The sequence below is a fragment of the Zalophus californianus genome, chromosome 11 (assembly GCF_009762305.2).
Source record: "Zalophus californianus isolate mZalCal1 chromosome 11, mZalCal1.pri.v2, whole genome shotgun sequence".
In the NCBI taxonomy this organism is placed as follows: Eukaryota; Metazoa; Chordata; class Mammalia; order Carnivora; family Otariidae; genus Zalophus; species Zalophus californianus.
In genome coordinates, this window is record NC_045605.1 from 45356582 (window position 1) to 45371183 (window position 14602).

At 42.4% G+C, this 14602-nt stretch overlaps 1 pseudogene; it reads right to left on the reverse strand.

The window, feature by feature from the left end:
• The window catches only part of LOC113913922, a 30623-nt pseudogene that overhangs the window by 12115 nt on the left and 3906 nt on the right, over positions 1-14602 (reverse strand).

Genomic DNA, 14602 nt, shown 5'->3' on the forward strand with positions numbered 1-14602 from the left:
AAGTAGTGGTTTTCACACGTGAAAGCACTTACCCAACTGTGTGGTCTGTGATGAGTACAGAATGCATGCTAGGATTGCCTTTTTCTAAAGAATTGTGTAAGGCAGTATTGCGCAGGGTGAGGAAAACAAGCCCACACGTCTCTCTCAGAGCTCTCTCGCTGTAGAGGTGATCAAAACCTGACTCAAAGTTGATTAGAAGAAAAATAAAAGGAATTCACTGGCTCATGGAATTCGTAGTGGTGGCTAGACCTTGAGGCTCAAAGGAGGTTTTCAGGGCTCTTTTTCTCTCTCTCTTAGCTGGCTCTGCTTAGCTCTAATTCTCTTTGCTGTTGGCCTCATTCTCTCCTGCCACAAACAGCCTCTCACCATGTGGGAAGGAAGACAGCCATGGAAATCATGATCCAAAAGGAAGAGGCACATGTTCTCTCCCAGTGTCCACGTTTTAAATCTCAGGCATGACTTTGGCCTTTTGTGGGTCATGTGCCCCTTCCTTGGACTAGGAGTCAACAAACTATGACCCACAGGGCAAATCCAGCCTACCTCCTGCTTTTGGACAGTGTGTCCAAAATGCTGTTGTCATTTTTAAATGGGGGGAAAAAAGCACAAAAGAAAAATAACATTTTCTAATACCTGTAAATTATATGAAATTCAAATTTTAGTGCCCATAAATTTCAGTTTTACTAGACACACCGCAGCCATTCATTTACATATTGTTTATGTCTATTTTCCTCTACAACAGAAGTGGAGTAGTGGTAACGGAGACCAGATTGGCCCACAAAACCTAAAGTATTGCTATCTGCTCTTTACAGAAAAATTGTGCTGACCTTGCCCTAGACCAGTCATGGTAAACAAGAAGACAGGACACTCTGGTGGGATCTGAATCATGCGCCCACACCTAGGAGACAGATAAGGTAAGATAAGTAGTAATACTTTATACTTGTTGAGCACTTAGAGTGTGAAGCAATGTTATTAGCATTTCATTTGTATTAGCTTACTTAGTCTTTATAATAACTTTTATTATCCCCATGTGATAGACAAAAATACTAAGGCACAGAAAGGTTAAGGAGTCTGTCCAGAACGACATAGCAAATAAGTGATAGAGCTGAGATTTGAACCAAGCCATTTGGCTCCAGAGCTCACACACTGGCCACTGTTCAGGTCTGTTCTAGCCAAACAATGTGGGATGGAGAGTAGGGCAGTTTTGTGGGTAAAGAGGGGTGTAGGGGAGAAGAAACAACGGATAACTGCAGCAATGTCAGATCACTATGGGTTCGAAAAACTTGTACTTAACTTCCTAGAACCTCAGTGTTTTTTTGCTTTTTTGTTTTATTTTGTTTTGATCTAGTGTGAAGTGGTGTGAGATCTGCCCTTCGGGGTGTTAGTCATGGTGTTTGCTTACATTCATGGATTACTTACTTTGGGCTAATCCTACGTACTTTGTGGATGTTGTCTCATTGAGGAAGCCAAAGCTTTGACAGGTTACACAGGTTGCCCAGGGGTGCACGGCATCCTGATGAGAAGACAGGTCTGTCTGACGCCAGGGCTGGGGCACATAGCCATTACACCACACTGCCTCCCATCCCAGAGGATGAAGACAGATCAGCTCTCAAGTGGACATAGTAGAGAGCCTGACACATTGTAGGCACTCCATTCAGGTTAGTTTCTTCTCTTCCTCTTTCTTGACTTTTCCTATTCACAAAACAGAGAGGTGTATGAGCAAGGAATCCATATGTATCCTTTGGAAGAACATTTTAAGTAAAATAAAAACAAAATCTCCCTTTAATCAGTCTTGCTGTCAAAAATGCAAAGCAAAAATAGTAAAGGTTCAGAGAAGGGCAGTGAAAATAATGTGTGGCATGCATGGCAGAAGAGCATGCCATGAAAAGAGGCATTCCAAACCCGAGGATCATTTCATTTGGAAAGGCAAGCTCCCAGAGGCACGGTGTTTACAGTATCACAAGCTGACGACAGGTATAGGAAACGCTAATCAGGACCTGGTATTTACTTTTCCCCCAAAATACAAGAACCAGACTGTTTAACGCATTGTATAATAGCCGTGTCACCTTCCACTTTGGAACACTATCAAAGTGAGCTCTACCCTCCCTTCCTACTGACTGTGGTGCCAAGCCACACCTCCAGCCCCAATCAGTACACAAGACACTGCGCTCTACACGTACTATTCAGTATCGCGGTTTGTAGCTGGAAGGTGTTTTGGGGCCAGGCAGATCAGCCTCCCGTGTTATACACGAAGTGCAAGCCCAGTAAGGTGAAATGGTTTGTCCAAATCTGCAGGGTGAGCTCATGGCATGTCTAGATTTAGCTGGGCCTTGCAACCGGTCAGAGGAACTGGACTGAGGTCCTGGCCAGACCTAGATGACCTTCCTGAGACTCAGTATCCTCATTTCTAATGTGGGTGGAAGATCAAATCGTGAAAGTAGCCTAATGCTCAGTTCAGTATATCATGGCTTACTGCTCAGTTTAGCACTTTTTCCTCTGTCCGTTCTGCTCCTTCGAATAGCCTTATGTAGGAAAAAGAGTGCAATGCTGGACTGTTGAAAAAAATTGGAAGATGCAGCACCCCCTCCCCCTCTTGACTTCCCCCCACCAACAATAAAGTCCAAACTTCAAAAGAAACACACTTGCAAATGGTAGCCAGTCTCAGAGGCCTTTCCCGGAGTGGAACCCTGCAGTCAGATACTGGCCAGGGCAATCCTTGAACAACTTGGTTACAATCCAAGCCTGTTTTCAGTGGGGAATAAAGTTCATGTTTTGGAGACAGTATCCTTGACTTTTTTATCCTGTTATTCAAATATTTCCTAATAATCTTCAGCATTTATACACTCAAAAGACCTTGAAGGAAAAGGATGCAGGGCTCCAGTCTTTTTTCCTTCCTTTTGCTAATGAATAGATGTTTTCTTTCTGAATTCACTGGCCCTATCACCCTATTTTTTTTAACACTCAAATAACCCTCCAAGCAAGAGGTCAACTAGCAAATGGGAAGCCGTAAGTTACCAAGTTTTGGTTTGGACTTAATGCTATGAGTGTCTTTTCAACATGAAAAACCTAAGTGGAGAGGAATTGAAATTTGAGCAAATACATACATAACGCATCAATTAGTTGGAATAAGTGTGGGTGTTTCTGGTGCCACCTATTGGTCATACTGTAAGACTGACTATATGCAGTATGATTGGTCCTGCAAATGAATACCAAATGGAATTTATGCTGTAGCAGTACTGGTTACATATTTCAGCAGGTCAGCTGAATGTCAAAATAGGGTGACTGTTGCTTGAACATCATCTTTAGTCACAGCTACTTGGAAGTGTAAGACTATTTACTATGTAGTTTTTGCCTTGGTTTATTCACCGATTACATGTTTAGAGAGAAATACATAATGAGGCATAATCTTTGGGAACTCTGAGATTAATGAACCAATACTCAGATTCAAATGATTTTTGTGTCTTGTGATTCAGAACTGGTGTTGGTGCCCTGCCTAGATCCCTTTACCAGCCAGCGCACCAGGCAGTTTCCCCGAGCTGCTGGGAAGTTGGCTAATCCAATGGACAGCTACCCCCTTCTCTGAAGAATTGCCCTTGGCCAAGAGGGAGCCACCTTGACCCGGAGGCTACGTGCACATGTACACATTCATGTGGCCTCCACAACCAGTGGCCAATAGCTGACTGTCTCAGAGGCACAAAAGGCCAGCCCTCCTAACCTTAAGGCAACACTAACCCTGTGGTGCAATTTGTTGCTCCAGAGCTCCCCATGGGATTAAGCCAAAGCCAAATTCTTGCTTAGCCCCCCTTCCCTGTCCTGTATGGTTTCTCCTTGAAATCACTCCATAAATCACTTGAACACAACTCATCTCAGGCTCTGCTTCCGAGGAAGCTTACCTAAGACAAGAACTATCCCATGGAAAGCCATATCTGTGATGATGGAAGAAGTCATGAGAGCAAAATAGCCCTTCGGGTCTATGAGTGTGGTTTTCCCAACATGCTCCCGTGGCTAAACAAAGCGACTCTTCTCCATAGGCGGTAGGGCCCAGATTAAACAGCAGCAGTGATATTGCACTGTGGGACCATGGACCTGTGTGATGATATAAAATATATCCTTGAAATGGCACTATGCCTGCGTTTTCTGAGAAATGCATTTAGTTTCAAAATAGTACATCCGTGCTGGCATCAGACCTAGTGCTCCCAGGGGCAATGAAGAATGACCTGGAACCGGAGCACTAGAGGCCTTTCACATTTCTGCATCTTCTGGAGGAGCCAGGACTTTTTGGCTTGTGCCAAAGGAGAGTGTTGGGGAAAGGAGAAAGCTCTGCAGGGGATAGTTCTGGAAATCTCCTAAGAATGGGTGGCTGATTAAATCGGGTTCTGCCTGTAGAAGTTCAGCTGGTTCTCCAGAAGTTGCCGTGGCCAGTAAGAAGAAGTTGGAAGGGTAGGGACTGGTCAGGCCTGGGTTTGAATGCTCCTCCTACTTCCTAACTCAGTTTCCTTATCTACAGAATGGGGAACCTAATATTCACTCCCTCAAGTTTTTGGGGGGTAAGGGAGGTAGAAATAGTGTCAGGTTAGCACCTGGCATACGTTAGCCAGTGAATACAAGGCAGCTACTTTTCTGCACTCAAGCAGTAGCATCTACCGATCAGCCTAGCTTCTCTCACTAGTTAGGGTGATATTTTGGCCTTATTTATTTATTTATTTATTTATTTACTTATTTACTTATTTATTCAACTTGTTTCAAACAAGTCGGGAAAAGGGGGCTGTTTATTTAGAGCTCCACTGGGGACCCCCCCAAGAGCTATTTATATTTATTTTTTTATTTTTTTATTAATCCTCAGATTATTATGATCCTCACATAATGTAAGGCCATCCTGTATGCTTGAGCAAACTGTACAGTATTCAGATGTGCCCACTGTGGGTAAGTGGGGCTAAAATCTAGCCTTCTTCCTCTCCCCAAGCCATCAACCCCACAGGTAGTGTCCACCAGAAGGTGATACTTTACTAGTTCTCATAGAAACTGGGCTAGAAGCAGCCCTGACATTGTACAAGCATTTTGTTCAAGGTTAGATCCCCAGAGGGGACCACAAGGACCCCCCCGAAGAGAAGACCTGAGCATCATGTTCTCTAGACCCACTTTCTCCCACCTACATGCCTGACCCTCACAAATAAAAGCCTGACAAAGATATTTTAGGCCACAGTAATTACCTGCCAGGGGTCTCCTCAAAATATGGTGCCTAGCTCAGATGTCCCCATATCATAATAAGGTAGGGTCTGAAAAATTACCAACACCATCACCTGGGGTACTTGATGGAAAATACAGTATCCTGAGCCATATACCTGACCTTCTAGATTCTACAATCTCTAGAGATTAAATTAGGGAACAGCTGTTGAGATATGATTAATCTCTTCCTCACAGGCTTTCTGACCACAAAGAAGGCTTCCTTGGTCAAGGATTCCCTTCATTCACAAAGTCTACAGAAGAGTCATGGTGAAGAGTTGACTATTCCCTAAAAAGGCTCTTCCTCTTAGAAGAAGCCCAAAGATAAAAAAGCCATAGGCTTCCCTTTCCTTGATAACCTCCTTCCACTCCATATCCGATTCCCCCAACACATACATAATATTAGCTCTCTTAGGGCTCTTCCTTTTCTCTCCCTTTCTTGTTTCTGGTTGCTGGTAATATAGAACATATCCCCCAGCAAGCAGAGGCAACTTGGTGATGGCTATCCTTAAAATTCTTGTTTACTTTTTAGAATCTCATCTAGCATTTTCTATTGCTCTTCCTAGAGTCCTGGGTTACCCAAGACCCTCCAAGCAACCTAACTGTGTCCTTGGTGGCAATCCTAACAGTCAGGGACTGTCCATATGATGAGTTGTTCAGTTAATGATACCTTCAATACAGCATAGGTTTCACATAATGGTAGTTAATATATGAGCACATCACTTTCAACATAAGGTTTGCCCATTGGAGAACTAAATTGAGCTGTTCTATAACCAACAACTATACTACAAGGTACACATCTAGAATTGTGTCAAGTTTACCTTGCCCAGTTCCTACATGATTACTTCCAAGTGAACATTAAGGAAGAACTAATTCATTAAAAGATAGGGTCTAAAAAACATTCAACAACTATGTTAGGAGCTAAAGCTAGAGATAAATCAAATGTGTCTCAATCTTCATGAAATTCAGCCTAGTAGAAGAATGCCTATGGAAGCATTCTGTGGCAGACAGAAGACTATACCACTTAAGGGATTATCATTATTAACAAAAGAGTCTTGTACTATAACTTAGATGCTGAGAAGAAAAGTAGTATTTACTGACCACCACTGAATTTTCACAAAGATCCTACTGCTTGGTTGCTGGGTCAGTTATGATGCCTCCTGGTGCAAGACATAGGAAACCCAACTAAAACTGATGTAAACAAGAAGAAAACTGTATTATCTCAACCACAAGTAACCAAAGATTACTGGGGTTGATTAACTCAGTAGCTCCAGTCATATCTGCAAGAACCCAAGTGCTTTCTGTCTCTCTGCTCTCTCATCGTATTAGGGTTCTTCAGAAAAACAGAACCAATAGGATATATATACAGATACACACACACATACATATACACTTATGCACACATACAACACATACCTATGTACACACATATATTTAAGGAGACTTATTATAACAAATTGGGTATGGAGGCTGACTAGTCCCAAGATCTGCAGGGTAAGTTGGTAAGCTGGAGACCCAAGAGAGCTGATGGTGTAGTTTCAGTCTGAAGGCTGGCAGGCTCAAGACCCAGGAAAGAACCAATAGTTCAGTTAGTGTCCAAAGGCAGAAACAAAACAATGCACCAGCTTGAAGGCAGGAAGGCAGGAGGAATTTCCCCATTTCAGGGGAGGGCTGGCCTTTTTATTCTATTTAGGTCTTCAACTGATTGGATGAGGCCCACTCACATTAGGGAGAGCAATCTGCTTTACACAGTCTACTGATTTAATTGTTAAACACATCCAAAAATCCTCACAGAAACACTCAGAATAATATTTAACCAAATACCTAAACACACTGTAGCCCAATCAAGTTGACACATTAAATTTAATCATATATTCATCTTCAGCATTTGACCCAAATCCTTGTTGGTATGACAGCAACACTTCCAGTTATCACATCCTCACACAACATCCAAAAGCTGGAGTAAGAAAAGCTGGGTACTTTCAGAAAGCTCCTCTTCTTAAGAAAGCACTTGATATCCTGATACATTGTTGTTAGGAAGGAAGAAAGGTTTGGATTGGGCACATAGGGGCTGGGGGAAGCTACTGGCTCAACAATCAACAATGTCTTCCATAATTTCTATTATCCCATTTTAAAGATATGAACACTGAGACTCAGAAAGATTGAGTTGGTCAGCACTGCACACCTAGTAAACTGTCAAGCACAAAGTTCAATCAGATCTTTCTGGCTCTAATTTGCTTGCTCTATTTGCAGGTCTATTTGTAAATATTCCTAACTCCACCTGTACTGTAACCTTGGGCAAGTGCCTTATTCCCTCCAAATCCTCATTTCTATCACTGATAAATAGACATAACAACAGTCCTTACCTTTTAGAGTATCATTTAACTTAGTGTATGTAAACTTTCATTATTACAGATCTTCCTTGACTTGTGATGGGGTTACATGCTGATAAACCCATCATAAGTTGAAAATATCATTAAGTCAAAAATGCATTTAATCTACTAAACATCATGGCTTAGCCTTGCCTATCTTCAAGGTTGTCAGAATACTTATATTAGCCTACAGTTGGGCAAAATCATCTAACACAAAGCCTATTCCTATTTTATAATAAATGCTGAATTATCTCACATAATTGAATACCATACTGAAAGTGAAAAATAGAATGCTTGTATGGGTACAGAATGGTTGTAAGTATATGGGTTGTTTACCCTCGTAAGCTGTGACTTGCTGCCACTGCCCAACATCATGAGAGAGGATCATCCCCCCATATTGCTAGCCTGAAGAAAGACCAAAACTCAAAGTTCAAAGTACGGTTTTTCCTGAGTGTGTATTGCTTTTGCACGTTGTAAAATCGTAGTTATAAGTTGAACCATTGTTAAGTTACAGACTGTCTGTATTTGCTGCCCCACCACAGTATAAAGAGCCACATACTGTACAACTGTAGGGGGCACTATTCACCTAGAATATACTATGAATTATTCCCCCTGGAGTTTCACCATAGCTTACTAAGAGGTACAGAAAACTTACCTCTAGAATGAGAAATGGAGAATTCTTGGGTTTAAGTAGTACAGCACTGGCAAGTTTTAACTCAATGCCACAACAAACAGGTGAAGGAAAGCTAAAAGAATTTTCCAAGCCCAATGGTAAGGACCTTCATATATGTATCTCATTAATTCTCACAAAAGCCCTACAATGATAAAGAAATTTTGTTATGCTTTTGTTTTTCCTGTAGAGAGTTACCATGATAGATTTTAATTCTAAGAAGAAAACAGAATTTCCTGATTTCCTTGCTGGAAGATACTGTTATTCAACACTCTTTCCTGGGGCTCACTGTGTTTCTGTGTTTTACCTGCCAAGGCTTCAGCATGATGCAATAAGTACTGATCTGTGAAGTCAGAGGCCTGGGTTCTAGCCTTACTCTGTGTCTAGCTAACAGTATCAAAGTGGACAGTCAATTAACATTTCCTTTTCCCTCTGTATCCACAATTATCTGCAAATGAGGTGATGAGGTAAGATTCTTTGCTTTCTAAGAATGGTTTCCTTTTTTTTTTATTTTTAGAGAGAGAGTGCACACACTCTTGCACGCTAGAGTTGGGGGGAGGGTGGGGAGGGTCAGAGGCAGAGGGAGAGAGAGAATCTTAAGCAGGCTCCATGGCCAGTGCAGAGCCCATCACAGGGCTCAGTCTCACAACCCTCAGATCATGACTTGAACCGAAATCAAGAATCAGATGTTTAACTGGCTGAGCCACCCAGGTATCCCTCTAAGAGTGGTTTCTAAGGGCCCAGTTATACTGAGCAACCTATCACCCAGCTCTCTGTATATGCAGACTGAACCCTCAGGTCTGATTAATAGGTCTGCTGCTATTTACCCAAACAATCCTGGTTTGCTAAGGAGGTGGAAGGAAGACAGTGTGATGTGGTGGGAAGAGTCCTAAAGGCAGGGTAAAGGATATCTAGTGCTAACTCTGTCTTGGAGAAGTCATCTGCACCCATTGGGTCTCAGCTTCTTTTTCTGTTAAGTGGGGTTCTGCAGAAGATGATCTGGAAGGTTTCTTCCAGGTCTATGGTAGTCTAACAGATGCTATCAGATGCTATTGTTCCTTTGCATGTGTCTAAAAATTGTTTTCTTAAAATGTGTCCCTTGTTCTTGTTTTAGAACAGAAATGAAACCGCAGGTATAGATTCTTTTTTAATTTTTTTAAGATTTTATTTATTTATTTGACAGAGAGACCAGAGAGAGGGAATACAAGCAGGGGGAATGGGAAAGGGAGAATTAGGCTCCCTGCAGAGCAGGGAGCCCCAATGAGGGGCTCGATCCCAGGACCCTGGGATCATGACCTGAGCCGAAGGCAGACGCTTAACGACTGAGCCACCCAGGCGCCCTTCAGGTATAGATTCTTGAAGGCAAAAGAGATAATGGGAAAAAACAAAGGTAGGAGGGCCTAAAATGTAGTCAAATTCTTGAAACTAAAAAATTGAGGGCTACTCAGATGTCCATCAACAGATGAATGGATACATAAGATCTGGTATATATATACAATGGAACACGACTCAGCCATCAAAAAAAAAATCTTGCCATTTGCAATGACATGGATGGAACTAGAGGGTATTATGCTAAGCAAAATAAGTCAATCAGAGAAAGACAAGTATCATATGCTCTCACGCATATGTGGAATTTAAGAAACAAAACAGAGGATCATAGGGGAAGAGAGGAAAAAATAAAACAAGATGAAATCAGAGAGGGAGACAAACCATAAGAAACTCTTAATCATAGGAAACAAACTGAGGGTTGCTGGAGGAGAGGGGGGTGGGGGATGGGGAAACTGGGTGATGGACATTAAGGAGGGCACGTGATATAATGAACACTGGGTATAAGACTGATGAAGCACTGACCTCCACCTCTGAAACTAATAATATATATGTTAATTAATTGAATTTAAATATTAAAAAAATTAGAAAAAACATTTTAAAAAGTTGAGCGCTGCTGAAGGAAAATCAGATAAAATGGAAATTCCCAGGATGTGATAAATGAGTGATCTTTAATGTCTGCCCTGTTTGGGGGAGCAATTTCTGTTACCTTAGCAATACACACTGTAAGAACTCAAGAAATGGTTGCTGACTGATTAACTTTACTTATAATGATTAGGCAGGGAACTAGCTGATTATCAAAGGTTCCTTGTAGTTCTAGTATCCTATGACACATTTTACTGAATTACAACACAGGTCTGCCTGACCCCACAGCCTGAGCTCTCGACCATTAGGCATCCTACTTTAGACAGCTTCATTGCCTCCACAAGTTGGAATTCAGCATTCTCAGGGACTCTGTTTCCTCACCTTAAAATGGGGAGAGTAACAGTAGGTACTGTATAGGTTTGTTCACTTAAATATTTACTGAGTACCTGCTGGACACCAGGGACATCTTAGTGAATCAGACAGTTAAGACCCTGTGCTTGTGGAGATTCTTTCTAGATAGGAGAGAGAGAAAATTAACAAATAAGCAAGTGAATGCTGTGAAGGAAATAAAACAGGGCTAAGGAGTGACTGCAGGGAAGGATGAAATAGGAGTGTTGGAGAAGACGTCTCAGAGGAAAAGACATTTGTTAGGAAGGAGCAGCCCTGGGAAGATGGGGGAGAATATGATAATGTCATTCTATGCAGAGGAGAGACTTCAGAACCTACAGCAAGAAGTAGCTGGGCATGTTTTAGGAATAGAGGGAAGGTCAGTGTAGCTGGGGTGTGGTGAGCAAGGTAGGGGTGTGACTGAAGGTGAGGGAAGATGGCCAGATCTTACAGGACTTTGTAGGCCAGATAAATTTTCTTCCAACGACAATGGGAGACCACTGACGAAGTTTCCAGCAGTTTCAGAGAGGAGCATGATCTGTGGAAGCGGGTTTGAAAGCATCCCTGTTTGCCATGTAGAGAAGAGACTGTCAATGAGCAGTGGTGGAGAGAGGCCTGTCAGGAGACAGCTGTCCACGTGAGAGCTGATGGGGACTGGACATTTTGTGGTGGTGGAGATAGAGAGTAGAGAGAAATAATTCAAATTTAGGATATCTTCTGGAAGGCATGTGGATTAAATGAGGTAATCTATGCAAAACATCTCACAAAATGCCTGACGGGGCTCAATTAAGTGCTTGTTGTAGATAATACAGCCTGGTATAGCAGGCCAGTCACAATTCCATAAGTCAAAGAGAAATCTGCCAAATACTTAGGTCACAGAGCAGGTTAGCAAACTGGTTCAAGCACTCATTATTTATGTGCCACTCGGGAAAGTCACATTTGGGGCCTCAGTTTCCCCATTTATAAAATGAGAAGTGGGCCAAATGAACTCTAAGGCAGCTTCCAGAGCTAACATCCTCCCAATCTTTTTGATGGGATATATCATCAGGGTTTGCTCGGAGAAGCAGAGTCACTGTGAGTAAGGTAGAACAAGGAATTTATAGCAAGGAGTAGACCTTACAAAACTGTGGAAACCAGTGAAGTACTCTATGCAACGCATTGCCTCTGTGCCTGGTGTTGGGCCCAAAGTCACGACAGATCAGCCAACCCTGCAATCAAGAAGGAAAGTGAGGTGCAAAGTTTGGGAAGTCAAGGGCAAATTGGAATACACAGGGATAAACTGGATGCCAAGTCTGTCTAACCATCTCTAATCTTGATGCAGGTGATCTGCAGAAGCTAGAGCCCTTAACCATGGAGCTACACATGCACCTAGCCCAAGACTTAGAGCAGATGAAGGAGGAGCTCATGCAGGTCTGAGTGCTGCCCCTGCCAATAAGTGAGCCAGCCGACTCAATGTCATGAACTGCCACTGTGCCTGGCACCCAGCTGTGACTTTCAGAGTAGAAAACACGGCTTTGCTTCCACCTCTCCAGTCTTGTGCCAATTTCTCTTTTGGCCAATCCCAATCTGGAGCCATGCAGGGAAGGGAATTCTAGCAAATGAGTTCCACTGCAGCTAAATCGACAATAAAGAGCTACCAGAATCCACTCCTTGTCAACTTGGCATTCATACACACCTTTGAAAACCATACATAACTGTTAAATAAAGACAATAGCAAAATCATGCTTCCACTTAACATGACCCAATGGTCCCTCATGCAACTGAAAACATTCTATCCTTCTCTCCAAGGGAGGATATAAGTTCCCTTTATGCACCTCTGGGTGATATTCATTCTTTTTCTAGCTGAGTCACCCTCTCCTTTGGAGGTAAGGGCTTTGGGAGGTGATTAGGTCATGAGAGTGGAGCCCTTATAAAAGAGACCCCAGGGAGTCCCCTCATCCCTTCTGCCCTGGAAGGACAAAGCAAAGCGACAGCCATCTAGGAACCAGGAAATGGGCTCTTATTAACACTGAATCTGCTGGTGCCTTGATCTTGGAGCTCTTAGTATTCAGAACCATGAGAAATAAATGTCTATTTATAAGCCAGCCAGTGTATGGTATTGTTATAGCAGCCCAAATGGACTAAGATAGGCATAAAACAATAACCATCATGGATTTTGTGTGTCAGGAATTTGGAAAAAGCACAGCAAGTGTGGTTCTTCTATGCCCCACAATGTCTGGGTTGAGATGACTCAAACAGCTGGGGGTAGGAACCCTGGGACCAGAGAATCTACTTCCAAGATGGTTTCTTCATTCATACTTCTGGTGCTCAGCCTGGGGTGGCTGAAGGAGAGGCTCATCTGGCACTATCAACTGGAAAATCTGCACGGTGGTCTCAAGGTAGCTGGACTACTTACAGGGCTGCTCAGAGCTCCAAAGCAAATTTCCCAGCAAATAAACTGCATGGCCTTTTATGCCATAGTTTTGGAAGTCACCTGGTGTCACTTACACTATTCTATTGGTTGAAGAAGTCACAAGCCCTCCCAAATTCAAGGGGAGGAAATATAAACTCTGCCCTTCAATGGGAGGAATGTCAAAGAACTTGAGGCTATGTTTTAAAACCACCACCTGACACCTTGTCTACTCTAGTTCATGTTTATCCACAGCAGGTGGCCAGTTCACACTTTTTCATTATTTAGCATTATTTTTATTACTGTTCATTTCTCACCTGTATCAACTGATGAGAATGCTGCCTGTGAGAGATATTATTACAGGTGCTTTCCCTTCCATGCTTCCCTGGGTTTCTTGGAAAGTCACACACCCCTCATAGTTAGACTCACATTTCAATTTTTCTACAAACTTACTACTTACAGGTGATCTCCTGACTTATTATAACTCTTTGGCTGGATACTCCTGCACATATGGCCTATATGATTCCTAATGCCTTCAGGTGACCATATTGAGATCAGTGGTCAACTAGCCAATGAACAGTGATAAGAAAATATCTTGGGCTGATTCATGAAGTTTAGAAACAGGCTTCTGAATCAAACAACAATTCTAGCCAAGACATTTTTCTACCTTAAAATATTTAAGAATCTGCAGAAAAAAACAGAAAAGGACGATAAGTGATTGGCAAAACTTCCGAATTGTGAAGAAAGCAGAAAGCTGTCTTGTAGGCGTGGCCTGTAGAGTAGACTTGACCATCATTCCGGAACCAGCCGGGTTGCATTTTGATGGCCTCCTATACCCAGAACATAATGAAGGCTCTCTTTTTCTGAAGAATTAGAGCACTTATAGCCTGAACTATTCATTTATTTATTCAACAAGCATCTATTGAGGGCTGCAGACAGGCCAGGTAGTATCTCCTTTGCTGTTCAGGAACACAATGGTGAAGAAGACACAGCCTCTGACCTTGAAGGACTGTGAAAGGGATCAAAACCAAGCCAAACCAAAACTGATACCGAAACAAAAACCCAAATTTATAATGAGTAAGGGAGCTCAAGAAAAAGCACTTAATTATAAATAAGTTTCACTCTGGGTCTCCTGTCTTAGTCTCCTCTAATGTGACTGTAAGCTTGTTGGAGGCAGGAACCACATTCTAATGCCTCCATACCTCCCAGGACACTGCTCAGTGACATGTCCACAAGAACCTATCATTAAACATTTGCTACTGGTTTGACTGACGGATACTGAAATGAAATGAAGTTGCAGAGGTACCAAGTGTGTTAGCAGTATTTTTTGCCTGCTGCGCAGGTTCACAGTTGCCCATCTGTATATTAAACCATCACCACCAACAAATAAGAATGTCCTCTGTAAAGAATGAAGGGGAGTAAGTCAGAGGGGGAGACGAACCAGGAGAGATGATGGACTCTGAAAAACAAACTGAGGTTTCTGGAGGGGAGGAGGGTGGGGGGATGGGTTAGCCTGGTGATGGGTATTGAGGAGGGCATATTCTGCATGGAGCACTGGGTGTTATGAACAAACAATGAATCATGGAACAGTACACCAAAACAAATTATGTAATATATGGTGATTAACATAACAATAAAAAATTTAAAAAAAAA